General features: G+C 38.5%; 1 protein-coding gene across 5 annotated transcripts in view; it reads right to left on the bottom strand.

Annotated features, from left to right (window-relative positions):
- Window positions 1-18,937, bottom strand: part of LOC145998986 (mitochondrial thiamine pyrophosphate carrier-like) — a 66,003-nt gene that overhangs the window by 30,711 nt on the left and 16,355 nt on the right. Inside the window, exon 1 of one of the 5 annotated variants that reach the window (XM_083135836.1) lies at window positions 1,233-1,344. The exons of the other annotated variants lie outside the window; for them this stretch is intronic. The gene's annotated coding sequence lies outside the window, so the exon portion shown is untranslated. Of the gene's footprint in view, window positions 1-1,232; window positions 1,345-18,937 lie in introns of those variants that run through there. 5 annotated transcript variants of the gene reach the window in all.

The raw sequence follows: 18,937 nt of genomic DNA, 5'->3' as shown, positions 1-18,937 counted from the left end.
AATGTATTTTGCAAGACATGACATAGTAGATACACCGTTTTTCTATAAGACAATGAGTGAAATATAGATTTTCTTTGCTGTTAAAATGTTTACACTTTAACGACAACACTAGATACAGTGCAGATAGTGGTATTCCAGCGAAACTGTACAAACTGAAACCAGTGTTTCATCACAATCAGGACTGAACCTACAGTTCAAAGTGGGATCCAAACCACTGTGACATGTGCCTCCACTGGGAATCAAACCTAAGACCCCTTGATTACAAGGCAACAACATTACCACTATGCTATCGGGGAGGCCCTCCTTACAACTGGAGAACAAGTACAAATTAATTGTAGCAGGTTTTCAAAATGAGACAATTTTTTAAAAAGTCTTTGCTGAGGCAGATAAAAAAAATGTCTTATCCTCTACTTCCTACAAAAGTTTGGTAAAGAAATGAAAATCAAATCCAGCCACTAGTCACTTCCTTTCTACACTTTCACAACCACACAGCTAGTTGACAGGGGTCAAACTGCTTAAATAAAGACAGACTTCTACATTTTATTAATTTCATTCATTGCTAACTTAACCTTGATCACATTTTTGTAAACCACAAAAAATAGCACAAGAATATTTGTTACTAGAAATCTGTGCATTTTTTCAGAAGGGTATTAATTAATGAACTTTATCATGCATTAAAAAATTCAATAAAATTTCACCTTTAACGCTTGGAAAATTATATACATGAATGGCTTATTGCAGAAAGGGACCTGAGTCACTTTTGCACAATTCTGAGAAAAACAATGAAAAATCGTATAATATTAATAGTGTAAGAAAGAAATGTGCCGTTGTTGGCTCAAATATTCAACATAATGAATAGTTAATTTTGCAACCCTCAATGCACCCCCCTGCAGTATGCTGCTAGACACAGTGGAGATGAAAAAATTAACTCCGATACCTCAAAAATGTGACTCAGGTCCCTTTCTGCAATAAGCCATTCACATATGATACATGTTAAATAGAAATAGTATCTTCTACATCAAAATTCACTTCTAATTAAAATGAAAATGACGCAAATGTTCTTGAATGATTTTTTACAAATCCCTCTTCAATGTCATTTTCTTGCTCCAGATCAAAGATTTAATCTGATTAATAAAAAAATGATACTTCCGTAAGGTGAAAATAGAAAGGTGGTGCTGGATGCAAGATAAAAATACAAAGCAAAACTTTCATAAATTTTTGCTCCCACCTACCTAGAAACAGAAGCACTGGAAAGAACATGTGTTGAGAATTTACTCTCCAGCCACCTGGCTACATAAAACTTGCATTGTCTTTCCTTGCACTACCTGAGAATAAATAGTTTGTGTTCCATCATATACACTGACAAACAAGACCTTGGCATGAATCTTCCAGTCAACATGTCAACATGGATTAACAGTTGACTAATGGATTACCCACAATTGGTATAAAAAAAAAACAGAGTTCCTTTAGTATCTTCTGAATACATCCAATGACATTTCGAAGTCTTCATATGTAACTCTTATCAAATCATTTATCTTAAAAGTGTGAATGAGAGATAATACAGAGCACATAATCTTTGTATCATTCACAGGGCATATATATATACATATATATATATATTTGAAGGGAAACGATTGACCAAAAGATATGTTATCAGGGTTGCTACGATTTTTTGATTATGAAATTCCCTGACATTTCCAGGTTTTCTGGTTCAAAAATGAAATGTTTCCAGACATGTTTACCATCTTGATTTTCGCTTTTGAACCTTGTGTTTTTCAATTAAATATATAATCCGTTAATTATTATGAATATTCAATTTCACAACTTTCCTTTCAAAAATTTCATTCTACACACACAAGGACACGTGAAAATTCGAAAAGTAAAGTGTAAAATTACAATCGGCATCAAATATATCGGGTGCTACAATCACGTGCATCTAGCCTTCAGGCTAAGGTAACAGAGCAACATTATTTCATCATAACAGATCTCCACAATATAAAAACAACAGAAAAAGTTCATAAACCATACACAATTTTTCATTTTCTGGTGGATTTATAGTGTCGTAGAAAATGCTGCTTTTTGGCTTACATTTATAAGTACACAGCATCTGGAGAAATTTTTGTTGCATATAGGAATTCTATAGGAAATGCCAACAAGACTAAGATCTATAAAATAATAGAGGATAACCACATCTTGACCAACCTTTCTGATAATTATGATCATGTTGTCAATGTACTTTAGTAATCAATCAGATATCTGGACTGCGAGTTTTACTTTGATATTCTTTCTAATATCTAGTATTATAAAAGTGAAAATTTATTATAGAAATTCGAAGGAACCATAATTTTGCACAAGACTGAAAATCATTAGAACGAAAGAAGCAAGTTTCTAAACTGAATCTTTTATGGGAGTGGAATCACAAGAACCAAATCCAGAAGTGGAAGTGAACTGTTTGTTCATTTTGCAACATTTTCTCTTGGAGACTCCAAAGTGCACGTAAATTCCAGACGATCTGCAAAATTCCCTGACATTTTCCTCTTTTCTTGGTTTTCCAAATGTGTAGCAATCATGGTTATGTATACAACATTTTTCTCTCCTCCCTGAGAAATGCTTGCAAATATTGAATTTTCTTGCACTTTCTGACAGTTTTTCTGTAATTCTTCCTGGATGCTTGACATAGGAATAAAACATACAACATATCGGGGAGGGGGACATCTAAAAAAAAAAAAAAACAACCCTAATCACGGCTCTTTAATCCCATGTTTTAATTCGGGATGAAAGAACGGAGGAGAATTAATTTTTGGTTTAAAATATTTTTCAGAAGAATATAATACAGTATTTTCTCTTACAATCAAGTATAGCAGTAATATAGGAATTAAAATATAAATCAATGATAGGGGAATCGCAAATACATAAAATCAAATTATATATTTGTTCTAATACTTTGGGAAGCACAGCATGGACACTGTTTATGGAAAAATCTTGAAGATTTTCCAGCAGCAAATGATGAGATTCCCTCAGGATATTAGCCACCAGGTCAATTCTGGATAAGCTTTGAAGAGCTAAGGTCACTCTCATCTTTAGGAACAAAAAATATGGAAGACTATCCAAAAATGACCAGACCCGGCAGTCAGAGAGAATTTCTCCACTGTTCATGAAGTTTCGTCATTCTTATTACAATTTTCACAATAATTAAGATCAATATTTCATTAAGGGAGATTTACAAAAATCTAGAATATCCCAGAAGAGACAAAGTTTAATCATTCCAGCACTTGCAGTTTTCAGGATTTCAATGCTTTATTAGGAGGTACGAGGCCCAGATATAGGATGAGGGGGTGGGGGGGTGGAGATACCAGAAAAATAAAAAAAAAATACTGGGGAGGTAAGAGGGGCAAGAATATTTATGAGAGGACCTGTCACAGTTAATATAACCCCAATTACCATACAAATAATGCATATTTGGGATAAACGAGCATTTATTTGTCTTTCTTGTTTCTTAGACCATGCTGATCCTTTCCCCTCTTGCACCATGGGGGATTCTCCAAAATACTAATCTCTTATCTTTTGGAGAACGTAGTTCCCAAGATTTCTGAATCTTTATGAACATACAAAGTACCATATCTAGCTGTTGTACAGGGTGTCAAAAGTCCCTGACCACCCCTTATAAAATGAAAGGGAGTGTAGATTGCAGCAATTGGTCATGGTAGTAATATGTTAGGCCTAGGGGGAAACATTTTGGTGCATGTCATGACAACGTCCGCAATCTTGGATCCAACTTAATTTCTTTAAATGGGAAGGGGGCATGTGGGGTATGGTTTTGGGCTAGAATTTCACCAGGAATTCAGTACTGAAGTCAGATTTATGAAAACTTTAATGATAAGGAAGTTATGGGCATATAAAAGTTACACAATGTGTTCAATATGCTGTCCTCCTTGTTCTATGCACATGTTGAGCAGATTCTCCCATGCTCTGTGGGCACAGAGCAATATCTCAGGTGTGATTTGTGCACAGACATCTAGTATCCATTGCTCCAAGTGACCCACATCCCGAATCTTTTCGGCATACACGATTGACTTCACACGACCCCACAGGTAAAAATCGAGTGGGTCAAATCTGGTGATCGGGGAGGCCATTCCACTGGCACACGTCGACCAATCCATCGACCAAGGAACTGGAGGTCCAGATAGTGATGAACCTGTCGCCCATAATGAGGTGGTGCCCCATCCTGTTGAAAATATGAGAGAAAGCAGCCATCCTCCGTCCGACGTAAAATGTGTTCTTGTAACAACTGGAAGTAGTCTTCTGCATTTAAATTGTCATGAATGAAGAATGGGCCAATGGTAAGTGTCCCCCAGATCCCGGCCCACACCATAACCTTACCAGCATCAACCATATTGCTCGGATCTCTCCACAACGGGTTCTCAGAGGACTAATACCACATGCTCTGTTTATTCACTTCCCCATTCACATAAAAATTTGCTTATCAGAATGCAGAATATGCAGTGCAAAGTGTGGGTCCTGGCGAATTTGCTCCACAGCAAACTGCATTCTCCTATCTGGGTCGTCCTTAGAGCAGCTTGTACGGGTGCCACTTAACCATCTTTAACACCCTGCAAATGGAACTCCGGCTCACAGCACATTGCACAGACATTCGACGTGTGCTGCGCTGCAGAGACTTGGAAAACGATGCTAGCACTGCCGTAGCTGTTCCTTCGTCAGTAGCAGTTCTGGGCCTACAAGATCGTGGCCTGTCCTGGACTGTACCACTCTCTTCGAACCTGGTTAGCAATTGGGACACTGCAATGTGCAACACTGGGTTCCGTTAAGAATTCAGTTCGTTGAAACCATGGGCTACAACAGGGGCACTTCTCCCCCCCCCCCACCCACCACAGCTTGATGATCTGGATTCGTTCGACCTTGGTCAATGGCATGGTTCAGCACCTGCAAATGATATGTAATTATCACTTTCATATGCCAATAATTTCCTTATCATTAAAGTTTTCAGAAATCTGACTTCACCACTGAATTCCTGGTGAAATTCTAGCCCAAAATCATACCCCTCTTAACCACCTTCCCATTTAAAGAAATTAAGTTGGATCCAAGATGGCGGACATTGTCATGACATGCACCAAAAAGTTCCCCCTAGGCCTATCATATTACTACCATGAACAATTGCTGCAATCTACACTCCCTTTCATTTTATAAAGGGTGGTCAGCGACTTTTGACACCCTGAAGATCATGAGGTGTCAAAATATGCCATGACTACAGCAAGTTCCATGCTTCCTGCACCTGCAGTTACAAAAAAATTTCATTGTTGCTGAACACGACCTACATGAACATTATACATGATGGTCCAAAAGTATGGAGACACGCGAATAAAAGTTGATTGACATACTGTTCCCCAAAACTAACACTGTACGTTTGTAACACACATTACGGCAATTGCGTTCATCAGCACCTGGATGTGCAGTTTGGATTGATCTGCGAGGTGTTGTGGAGGTTCCATAATCCACAAACCTCACTCCGCTAGATTTCTACCTGTGGGGACATGTCAAGGCCATCGTGTATTCAGTGCAAATTCGAGATGTGGAACATCTTAAGCAACGATCATTGACGCATGTACCACACACTTTAAGCTGGGTTTTGCACGAATGGGGCTTGAGACTGGCTTTAAGAGTTCATCGAAGTGGTCAGCACATTGAACACATCATTTAAACGTGAGTGGCCTTGGGTTCATGCCCAGCCTTGTTTGGGGGTTACAACAACAAAGAAACGTTAATAACTTCGTCACCAATGGCGGCGAGGGGGGAAGTTGCCCCCCAAGCTTTCGCCACTTTTGGCCCCGTAATATGCTAAATCTTATTTTCAGAGGGAGATATACTGTCTTTGCCCCCCCCCCCCCCCAGTTTTGGCACCTTGCACCCCAATCGCCGCCACTGTTCGTCACGGTTGGTGATAGAGCAACAATAAGCATACCGTTGAACTCTTGAGAAAATTTCCTATTCAACTGAGGTGTTACAAGTTAAAGTTTCCATTTAAAATTTTGAAGTTTAATTCAAGAAGATCCCTATTACAAACCTAGAGTGTTAGTTTTGCGAAACAGTATGTCATTCAGCCTTCATTCTGGTGTCTCCATATTTTTCGACCACCCTGTAGAATAACGCAATCCTGTGTATATGTGACTGAACAGAAGAAACGGAAGAGTCTATGTGGGTGTTGCCACATACAAACACTCAAAGGAACCGGACACCAATCACGTTCCTCATACGTGTCAAAAATCATATTAACATCTGCATGCGTTGTGAATCTCGGCAGAAGTACACCAGTAAGTGCAAACATAGGCTACTGAGTGGAAAAATAAAGTCAAGTAATTCGGAGTGACCGATGGAGGAGGATACGTGAGCATGAATGTTAGGAAAACGGGAGAATCCCAAAGAAATAAATCGAAAACTGAGCGAAAATGGATTATTGAAGATAAAAATAATTAACAGCGAAATAAAACAACCACGAAGGATTAAGAAACAAAATAGCCACGGAGTAATAAGAGCGAAAACAAAACAACCACGAACGAATAACAAATGTAAGACAAAACTTCAAAGAAATATGAGCGATGTAATACACTCGAAGGAATAAAATCGAAACACTTCGAAGAAATAAAAGCGAAATGCAATGTACTTCGAAGGAAGAAAAGTGAAAGCTAATGTAGTTCCAAGAAATAAAAGCGAAAGCCAATGTGCATCCAAGGAATAAAAACGATAGCCAATGCGCTTCAAAGGAATAAAAGCGAAAGCCAATGCGCTTTCAAGGAATAAAAGCGAAAAGCAATGTACATCGAATTAAAAAAAGTGAAGGAAAAGGTATCTCGAATGAAAAAAAGCGAAAGTCAATGTCTCTCGAAGGAATAAAAGCGAAAGGCAATGCACCTCGAAGGAATAAAAGCGAAAGGCAATGCACTTCGAAGGAATAAAAGCGAAAGGCAATGTACTTCGAAGGAACAAAAGTGAAAGCCAATGTGGTTCCAAGAAATAAAAGCGAAAGCCAATGTGCATCCAAGGAATAAAAACGATAGCCAATGCCCTTCAAAGGAATAAAAGCTAAAGCCAATGCGCTTCCAAGGAATAAAAGTGAAAAGCAATGTACATCGAATTAAAAAAAAGTGAAGGAAAAGGTATCTCGAATGAAAGAAAGCGAAAGCCAATGTATCTCGAAGGAATAAAAGCGAAAGGCAATGCACCTCGAAGGAATAAAAGCGAAAGGCAATGCACTTCGAAGGAATAAAAGCGAATGGCTATGCACCTCTAAGGAACAAAAAAACGAAACGCAATGCACCTCGAAGGAATAAAAGCGAAAGGCAAGGTACCTCGAATTAAAAAAGCGAAGTTTAACGAATCTTGAAGGAATAAAAGCGAAATTCAATGCACCTCTAAGGAATAAAAACGAAAAGCAATGTACTTCGAAGGAACAAAAGCGAAATGCATTGCACTTCGAGTAGCTTCGTAGACCGCATATTATGACCCTCTAAAAAGGACTGTCCTGCGAAAATCAGGACATCTGGTCACACTATCTTTCTATAAGTTGACAGGAATATGGAGACAACGTGGGCATACAGAGACCAAAAGGACTGTAATTACCAGTTCTTAGAGACCCTTGGTCAGACACTGACTTTGAGCGATCTTCACTGCGACAGGATGAGGGTAGACAGAAACTGGCAACTATTTTTTGTGTACAAATGGCGAATCGTGCCCTTTGGTGCAAACCAGTAATTATCTCGGGAGTGATGAAAGCGGTCATTCACCTAGCAAGGTCGTTACAGAAAGACTCCTCTCCCCCTTCTAGGAAGAGGCCGCCGCGAAACAAGATCGTGGAGACCTCCTGAGGGCCGATTTGCAACATTCCTCCGCAGTGTTCCTACACGCCGAGTTTTTCCCTCTAGTACTCTCACGTGGAGGGAAATTTCCCACAAAACGGGAAATTCGACAATGGTGTGAGGAAAATGGGAAATTTTAAGCCCATGAGCGTAAATTTGCATGTTCTGTAAACAAAACAACATAAAGAAAGAACGACTTTAAATGTTTTTAAGCATCAGTATTGCCTTCTGCTAGCCACTTATATTTCCGCTCTTCATTCCACTTTCAATGGGAAAGTTTTCTCTCTACCACGTATTCCATATGCTTCACATAACCAATGAAATAGTATTATTCGAATCCTGAGTAGGACATCGATATTTATTGGATGATTTAATTATTATTCTTTAATTATCATGATCGATCAGATTGTCGCGATAACTCCTAATGGTATAAATGTACGACGTAAAACGAATCACAATGACCTCTGTTTAACCCGAATAATGTGAAAAAACTCATGACATATTTGACTCACCAATAATATTAGGAACGGCATACAGGGTGTCTCAAAAGTAATAACGCAAACTGACACAGGTAAAAGTACACGATAATAGAAGCAAAAAAGTCTCAGTCATGGGCCTGCAAACGAACCGTTTTCGAGATAATACCGAATGTGTGATTACAAGCCGCCACTAACATCATTGTTTGTAAACGTCGTCCTAGTTGGTAAAATGCTAATAATGTGTGCGAATGTGTGGGTACAAGCGGTCATTGATTGCATTTTGTAAACTCCGAGTGCTTTACTCCTTGCGCGGTCCGAGGTTTGCTCTTTGTTTACAAAACAGAAGATTTCCGAGAGGTGGCGTTGTAATCAAACAGGAAGGATACAATCAGTACACAGTCTAATCGTACTGTGGGAGTCACTTTTCTTACTGTAATATTAGCATTTTACCAACTAGGACGACGTTTACAAACAATGAAGTCAGTGGCGGCTTGTAATCACACATTTGCGATTATCTCGAAAATGGCTCGCTTGCAGACCCATGTTTACCGAGACTTTATCTTGCTTCTATTATCGTGTACTTTCACCTGTGTTAGTTTGCGCTATTACTTATGAGACACCCTGTGCATATATGTAATATTGAGGGCAGTTGGGAGTGGTGATCGCTTCTAACCCCTCCCTCGAATGCGCATGATCTCCAGCGGCCTGCTTGATGGCGTAGTGGTACCGTCGTCGTATTGTGAGCAAGGGGTCCCGAGCTCGATACCAGGTGAAGGCATATAGTGGTAAGGATCCCACTTAGACAGAAAAAAAATAATAAACTGTAGGTCAAGTCCCGATGAGCCTACATGTGCATAGAGTGGACTTAAAAAGAAAACTCAAGCTCGAGCGCATGACCTCGGAGTTGTAGTGGATATACACAAAACTCGTGATCTGGGCGTTAATCCTAGGAAAAACATCGTTCTTTCTTTGTACAGTGGGATCCATGAATATTACCGTACAAATTGTCCATCCCCATGTTCGTGCACTTTATTTGACCCAATAAGAGCTTCAAGAATTAAAAGAAAACTCAAAACAAGCTGTTGATAACTTCTGCACCAGCATACATAAAAATCCATCGCTTAAAAACACATAGGATGTAAGAGAAAAAATTAATGAAAATAGTCGTGGACAATTTGCACGGTAATACTCATGGATCCCACTGTACATGTTTTTCATGGATTCCTACAGTTTATCACCCATCTCTTCTTCGGATTAGATTAAGTATTTAAATAATGATGAGTAAATCAAGCGTTTGTAAAAGGTCGAAAGTAACCCTCGCAACAGTCGCAATAACAAACGAACGAAATATAGAATTCTACTGTTTGTCCCATTTCGTGCGCCGAAATTTATGAGGAAGATGCCGCGAGGCGGTTCTTTCAGGTTCGTTTCATCTCGGTTTTGCTTACACTTTTCGGCTGAAGTAAAGTACTGCGCCTTTGCAATGCATCGACGTTAGGTTTCCACTCATTTCCCAAGAAACTTCTCCCGTTTTTTACACTACTCTTTAGGTTTGGTTGCAATTCTTGACTGTCATCTGCAGGGAACGGATTTATATGTAAATACATATTTATGTATGAAGCTGAAATCAGTTATATTTTGTATTATCCTTGCGCATCATGACATGCAGAATCAAAAAATTCAGTTTTCATTTTCCATATTTTTCCATACATAAGGTTTTGGCTAATATTTTACATATTTTAATCATCTTTACATATTATTTCAATATTTCAGAACATTCTCAACAACTACATGTCCCCTTGTGCCTGAAAGAGTCGGGTGAATTTCTTGCGAACATCTGACAAATTTGAAATACACTCCCATTAGTTTTTGCGGTATTGAACGCAGTTTTAGTCAATGTAAATCCATCGAACACTTATAACAAAATTTTGTTATTCATTGTTTTGGAACCAGAAAATAAAAATACATTTTGTTATGTTTTACAATCAATGTCAATGTAAGCGTACTGTATTTTATGTAGCTCGTGTAGTCTTATATTATTAAAAAGGTATTTTTTTTACAATTTTAAATCCATATTTGACTCCATATTTTGGTGAAAATAACTAAATATGTATTCCCTGGTCACCTGCATGAAGCAGAGTTTGGTCCGAGCAAAGCACGTGCTTAGCTTCTGTAAAAGCGTGTGTGTTGATAGAATTGGGAATATGTTCTCACATTCGTACATCGCGAAGTGTGAAGCTGCCAGCTTGTTTCCACTGGAAACAATGGGCCACTCTGGATTGACCATATTCACGGTATGAAGTCGTGGACAACCTTGCAAAGAAACATCGTCAACAGTTGCGTCTCCTCTATTTGTAAAGCAATATCTTACAATATTATGGTTATGTGTTTCAGTGTTGATCGATATTTTCCAATTTTTATGAAATTTCTACCAGGAAGTTTTATATTCTAAAAGCGCGTATGACCACCACGCAGGAATCCGGTACCGATTCCCACGTGGGAAACTTTCCGTCAATACGCTACCCTGGAATGAGTCGACTCCTAAACATCAACATCTACGTGCCTTAATCGCATGGTGCAATACACAAAGGACAGCTTTACCTTTGAAGTGTTCACGTATTGTTGATATAGCAATGCTACAAAGTTTATTCATGTGAGGGCAGTTACCAAGACCTACAGTGAAAATGATCCGCTTTGTGTTTACTCAATTTACATGGTACTGAATTACATTACTAGGCTTTTACTGGGGAGAAGGGAAGCGGGATATATGTATATATCCCTTTCATCTCTCTCTCTCTCTGCTGGCGCAATGGATACTCTCTCTAGCACACACATCTACTTTCCCATCCCCTTACCTCCAACCCGGAGGCGGCTGCATTTTTTTCTATCCCTTCTATCACCTTTTCGCTCTCCCGAGAGTCTGCCTTTTATACAAAGCAGTATATTTTTAATGACGAAAGATAGTGCTGTTGTAACGTGCACAAATTATTCTAAACGCCCCGTACGATTATAGTTGTGCCGCCGTACGAACCGGTCCCCAAACACAGCGCAGAACGGCTATTTTGATAAAGTCCTGTTTCCCTGCTGGCTGCCTCGGGGAGGAAAATTTGAAAGGTTCCCGCTTGTTGCCCAATCTGTTTGACAGCAAGTTCCTTCGTAGGTAAACGCGGCAAGAGAGGGTCACTGCCATAATGGCGTTCCCCACGCCGGGACTGTAGGGCCAGTCTTCTCAGTATGGAAGGAATAAAGTAATTTTGGCCAGTCGCGCCGTGTTCAGCACAACGCACAACTAGAGGCCAAGGTTCGAACTTTGGTTAAGGCAACATGCACTTCATCACTCATTCTCATCGTCGCGATTAACGCAAGGAGTAGACATGTGACGTAAAATAACCGAAACGGAACGAACGAAAGAAAGAAGCCGAGACTGTCGGGCATGTCTCGTTCTCGGCCTCGTCGACATCTCCTCAGCTGACCTCACTAGCTAGACTACCAGCAGTGCAGAGCGTGACCAAGAGAGTTAGCGATTGGTGCTTGGTTGAGATGCCGTCATCAGCTCACTTCCTCATTCGATAGTCTGGGAGTTGTGACTCACTCCCAAGCTATCAATGCATAACACCCGGAGATATTACGGAAATAATCTCGATCTACCACTCCTAGATGCGGCAATTCGCCAAGGGTGCAGTCAATAAGATTTAAAATATTTCAAATATAATATATCCTTTCATGATAATTTAATACTCATTAAGTAAACCTTAACAATAATAAGATATTGTGGATCTATCAGGTGGGAGCCTTTTATTAACCTCCACCCTGCTTGGAACTTTCTTGGATCTGCCGCTGTTTCAGGGGTGTAAAGGATGACACTTTCTGAAGACACCCAAATGTCAAGCTAACGAGGCTCTGGCGTTCACATACAGTATAATCCTCTGTTGGGCTATTGATGTGTCGTTCATATGTGTTTGCGATTGTCTCTTCATCCATCCCATCTATCACCATGGTGCGAAATTCCCCCAACAACAATCTTGTCCTCAAAATCCCCTCACCAAAAATTTCCAGGGGGGGGAGACTTTTTGTTAAAGCAACAAGAGATAAACAATTAGTTGTGACTTCAAATATGCTCTACTAAGGATAATATAAAAAACACGCACATAGTAGTGTGGTTGTAAGTGTTGGATATTTCTGTCTATCTCTTTCAAAAGATCATGAAAAGATCTACACCAATAGCAATATACGCGCAATAAAAGTAACGCAACGTTGGCAAGATAAATATAATTATGAAATCGAATCGATTTATATTAATACAAAGCAAAATGTAAACAAAAACCTATACATGATAAAATTATTCCAACTACTTTGTAATTTATTGAAATTTAAACAGTTAGTAAAGGAATTAGAGTGCTACTTTATAAATTTCTCGTACACATCAAAGTAACAAATCAATTCCTATATGTAATGTTATTAAATGTTTAGTAATTTTCTTTTTATATTTAATAGCATTATAAATATACATATCGTATCGTACCCAAGGTATTGGGTAAGAGGTATAAAGTCTTAGCATAGCAGGTAGCAGAGATAGGAATGCTGAATAAGTAATCAGACAAAGGTCGGGTGATTGACTTGGAAGGCGTATGTGGCATGAGTGTTGGAATTGTCAGGAGGTGTGATCAGTTGGCGAGAATACGAGAGAGAGTAAGGTCTGCGGATTGTGAGAGAGAAGCAAAGTGGAGAACGATTATTGGACGATGGTGTGTGATTGAATCGATGTCTGACAGGGAGGTCAGACAAGTGCCATTTGAGAGGACAAGTGTAGGAACAATCTTCATCTATTTGTAAGGCAAGTAATATCCTTTTCTAAACCAATCCATATCGGTTCAGTCATGGAGAGTATAAAACCCATATCTAACCTAACTTAATTTCTATCGCCATTCCTTTAAAAGTAACCTCTTGCATTTATCACATTTAGGCCAAGCGAGTGATAACCATCTGAGAGATGAATGAGAAATAACTACATCACCCAATTCAATCTAGAGGTTCTTGGTTCGATCCCAAACGCAGCATGGGAGTTGCGTTACGTGGTGGAGGTGCGGGGTGCGGGGTGCGTTACGATATCTTGCAATAATTACACACACACACAAACAAACACACACACACACACACACACACACACACACACACACACACACACACACACACATATATATATATATATATATATATATATATATATATATATATATATATATACGTATATATGTATGTATGTATGTGTGTGTAGATTAAGATATGCCTCCTCCCACAAGTTTTCAATGATTTCGCACCCTGCCATTCACCATCATCGCGATTAGCCAAAAGTGGCAGAAAAGCGAAGTAAAATAAACCAAACCAAACAATTAAATCAATGTTTCAAGGAGACTGAACCTCATTGGCTAGCATGACAACAATCACACCCAACGGGAACGGAACAGGGAAAATAAATATCGTCTCATACCCTTAGGTATGTGGGATCTTTTGGGAATGTAGCTCACTAATCATCATTCATCCTTGATGGTAAAGCACTCTCTGCTCGTGGTGAGCTTGATGGTAAGGCGCTAGAGGTACTAAATTTACACACTTGAATGGCAACACATGACACTTGAGTTTCACACCCCTAAAGATTGGATCAGCATGGGTAATGTAAGGATATACCTGTCTCTGTACTGCAACTGAAGATCTGCCGTGAGAGGTTATGCCTGTGACTGTACGTAGAGTCTGACTTGCGACTAGCGTTAACACGCTCTCCCTAGAACCTCCTCCTCTCTCTCTATCCAATCGTAACTTGCTCCTCAATAACTGAATTAGAACTGACCCCGAACTCTCTGCTCCCCAGACATTTATTCCAATTCAATTTAATAAACAAATGCACAGTCAGGCCTGTAGCCTCTTCCTGGATTTCGTCTGTTTACAGCTGATGACCAGGAAGAGCTTCAGTGCTGTCTGACACTGCATTCCTGTGATGTTTCTGAATATTTCCTGATTGGAAAACGATGGTTGAATGACTGGAAGTTGGAGTTCGTTCTCCATAATAATTAAAATATACTACGGATCGTTACGATGTCCCTCTCCGGAAAAGAATTCCCTTTTGAATTCGTCTTTATGTCTGATCCAATCTTATAGGGATACCATTTATTATAAAAATAAGAAACGAAAACAAAAATAAAATGCCGAAAACAAGCAAATAATAAAGTAAAAACCATGAACCTATCCAAAGTGAATATCCTATAAACCCACTGACCCACAAGAACATATAACACAATGCATTATTTCTGCTGAATAAGTGAGTGGATCAGCGTGAAATAACATAACGCATGCATGCATTTGTTGATGTAGAGACCTGACGTCACATGGCGTCGGCCGTCAAAACACACTCATTTAATACGTCACGTCAGAGCGTGACCAGCCTCTTGCGACACAATACGTATTTGTCTACACGAGACAGTCATTGCACCGTTTGAAGGTAAGAGACTCGAAATTACATAATAAATTTGCGTTAACATTAAATTATAGATACCAATAGCCTTCCTTCACCGTAAATAATGTGGAGCACTGAATAAAAAATAAATCGAAGCACTTGTATAAATACATAATTCGTTGCACCTGTGTTGCTAGTAATTTTTGGTTACTAAGGTCAACACGTATGCCGAATATTGCGAACTGAGTTTATCGCACATAAATATAATCGTAGCATGTATCACTATAGTTTTCCTGTATTATTATTATCGATGGATCACCGTCTTTATTTTTATATTAACAATATATACTTACTTATTCAACTCTGTCCTTTGATATGAAATATGTACACACTCATATATAACACATGAATTAATAATTCAAGTAGAAATAATATTTAAGCATCGCAATTGTTACACCTTTTGTCCATGCATATCAATGTTGTATTTATTCTTCTATTAAAATTGTTCGTTGATAATTCCATAAACATGCATTGAACACACGCTGAGAGTGAAAAGTCCAACATCGTTGACCTCGATGTCGTTCACCTAAAGTACGATGAACAAATGAATCGTAACATTGTCCATTTAGGATAAACATCCTTTATTCCGGACACGATGTTCAACTCAGATTGACTATACTTCGTGGAATTGTACTGTACCTGAGAGTACAGTACCACTACGTATCTGCCACACTGTACTTGTGTGGAATGTACTGATGAAAGTCAGACAACCCGGATTGCACATTTCCTTCTGTCTGTCACTGTATGCCTACTGAATGAACATCTTCCCTGTAGAGTTCTGCTGTCTGCGTTTCTCGTACTTGCACTTTGGGAAGGGATAATTTGGGGAAGTTCAAACTTAAGAGTAGAAACGTGATTTCTTCTGGCAATGAGAATTGTTCTGCACTGGAATATTGATTAATACATTTTTGCTGCTGAGTGTATCATGTAACGACCAATGGAATGTGTGGTCGTATGTGTCCTCGGAATGGGAGAACTATGTTCCTGGAGGAATAATCACTATGTGTACTGCTTGTTTTTGAGACGAACTTCGTGGGGGTGGACCAATGATTTTACCTTTTTGATGAAAAAACTGGAACATTTGGTGTGAAAACTTCTTGTACTGCTAACACTTCGTTGGGCGATTCTTCTTTTGAGGCTTTGTGAAGAAGAATAGACGTACGTTCGTAGAGTTGTACATGACATGGAAGTGTGTCAAGTAATATGTATATTAGGAGTGTAGCATGACACTTTAATGGAGGAATCATGTAGTTTACCCTCTGGAACATGTCGTTGTTTGTAAAACGTTTTACTGCTGGACTTGTAGATTATATTGAAGATTTTGTTCGAGACGTAGCACGACAATTTTGAGAGGCTGTGTAGATTCTCTGGAACGTGGCACGTCGTGGTGTACTTTACAAATTGCCTTAACAAGGCGGGGGGGGGGGGGTTCTTGATCCCTTGTAGAGTAAAGCTGGAACATGTTTCAGCAGTCTGGCTCCCAAGCTGGCGAATGCTGTCAGGATGCTGGACGCGCTGCTAGTGGTTCCCGGTTCGACATTTTCCTTTCGGGTTTGGGAATGTCGAATTGTTTCCCTTGTGGCTGACACTGGCTGTTCTCTGGCCGACAGCTGATAAATTTCGAATTTGAGACAGGTTTAAGGTAAAGGTAATGTTAGCGTAGATTTAAGATAGGGTAATTTTTCCGGGAAAGGATTATTTTGATCCAACCTTTTTGGTACAACACTCAAGAATAATATTTTGCCACTCATGATTTAAAAATGCCATTATCAATTGAAATATACTTAAACTAGTAATAAACTCTTATATTATACCCATTAAAATAAATATGACAAACGCTAATTCCTAGTGGAAAAATATAAAAAGAAATATGATGAGAATAGCTTCGTGAAAGCTACCACGGTTATTCCAGAATCTAGAAAGAAAATAGGATAGTGCCTATAAAGCAATCGGAATTTTAATTTATTTTTGTCCCCGTAAAGTACCAATGATATATGTCGTGATTCGATTAATTGAGTTTAATTCATTATTGCTTGTTGTGAGTTACTATTTGAGGTGTGAGTTACTATTTGACAACGTTCTAACAATCTGGCAACCTGTTACAGCCTAAAGAATTTAGCCGTCATCATTTCTGCTTACGATAATTTTCCTGCTTCAAGTCTACATGTCTCCCGCGACCGGGGTTTTGCTGGCTGGCTACCTGATCCCCATAACGGGAGAGGTGCGGAGGGGAAATTCTTACGTTAGCAAAATTCTTCGTCCGGTCGTAGATTAGAGCGCGCAAGATATGTAAAGCCGTGTAACTGAACTCTGGCCGCTGCTGTGTTTCTTGGATGCCGTTGAAATGTACCCTTTGCGTCAATAATATATTGCATGCATCTACATCAATGCCTATGTCCTTAACATGCTTCTGCGTTTAACTGTACAATGACAATGAAGAAATAGATTCGTTTGCGTATGTACGCCCAGTTTGTTTATCGATTACTTCTAAAATACATGACGATTTGCTGTGAAATACAGGTCGCTAGTAACTTTGCTTGAATGTATTGCTTCTTGTACTTTACTTTTGATGAGAAAACCAGTCTTGTGCATTTAAAATGAAAATACCATATTACTATACGGACATATGAAAACGTATTTAAATCTAAACGAATAATGTTATTTTTCGCCTTGCGCTTATTTTTCCCACTGGTTACATTTACTTGTAGAAGCCTGTTTAAACTTTGCTGTGTAAAAAATTCTTATTTTTGTCTCTTATGTTACTCATAGTGTGCAAGTGGTCGTTGAAAATGTACTTAAATACAAAATTACACGGGAAACGATGCTTATTTAAAGTCGACCATCCCAAAAATAAAATAATTAATCTATAAATATGCGATAATTGCCTTATATTATGCTGACATCACTAAAAATAAAAATAAAGAATATATCATTCTCTCTATCCATTCTAACATATGCTTAGCATATTATTGTAGCAAAGCTTAAAACTAAAACCGTTGTGGTTTAACCATAATCATTCTGCGATGGCAGAATGGATTTCCAGGATTTTGGTCATGATCCAATATCCGAAGGAAAATACTTGTTATTGGGGCGCAAAAAATATCTTGACGTCGACGTCTACATATTCATATAAAATAAATATTCTCAATAACTGGCGCTTAATACAAAACTTTGCTAATATAAATGTTTACCTTCTTCTGAAGTATAACTAAAATGTTAGTGATGTAACTACTAAGCTAGTATAAATTATACCGCTTAAACAAAATATTATCGCACATTAAGAAATTTGAATAAATTAATAAAGACTAATGCCTTAAAAAAACTTACTTTGTGCACACTTGAGTCGTGTAGGACCTATTTAACATTAATAAATGCCGTAACTTGGAGCAAAAATTGCAATATTTATATTTTAAGATTTAAAACAATCTACATTTTAAAGTTTTTAACGTTCGAAGCTACAACGTGCTAAGGATAAATATTCAACTGTCAAACAAAACATTGTTTCGGACAGAGAAAAAATATATAAATATATACTAACAAAAAAAAATCTCGTTAATATGTGAGAAACGTCCACGCCGTGTGATGCTCTCATAATTCTCTTCTAGTTATTCAAAATAAGTTGGCTGTGCCTAACTTTGCTTAAAGCATATAAGTATATGTATATATGTGTACGGATTCATTCTCGTCACAACTGCTTACCTGTGTACGAACATCTCACGTCACTGCAGCCTATTTATACATCTATTACTTCTCAACTAGAACTTTTAATTAATCGGGCGGTTTATACCCTAAATCACGGTACGCCACTCTAACTATATACGCTTGGCGTAATAGCGGACATAATTGTACAGCGTGTCGAGGAATATAATTAGCGTTTCGTTTCTTTACATATTAACATGAATTGAAAATTTTTAGGCAATGTATGCGTAAGTTAAGGTAACGTAAGGCAAGTGACTATCTCGTATAAACTTGACTTTCTCCTTAATCTAAGCTCCCTTCATGAGGTGCTAGGAGACTTCAGTCATTAAGAATATAAATGAGTGGTCCTCGGGGCCTTATTCGTTCCCAAAACTATATATGTA

The sequence above is a fragment of the Lepisma saccharinum genome, chromosome 14, assembly GCF_977018435.1.
Source record: "Lepisma saccharinum chromosome 14, izLepSacc3.1, whole genome shotgun sequence".
In the NCBI taxonomy this organism is placed as follows: domain Eukaryota; kingdom Metazoa; phylum Arthropoda; class Insecta; order Zygentoma; family Lepismatidae; genus Lepisma; species Lepisma saccharinum.
The sequence above is the reverse complement of the archived record's forward strand: the minus strand, read 5'-3'. Positions and strand labels throughout refer to the sequence as shown.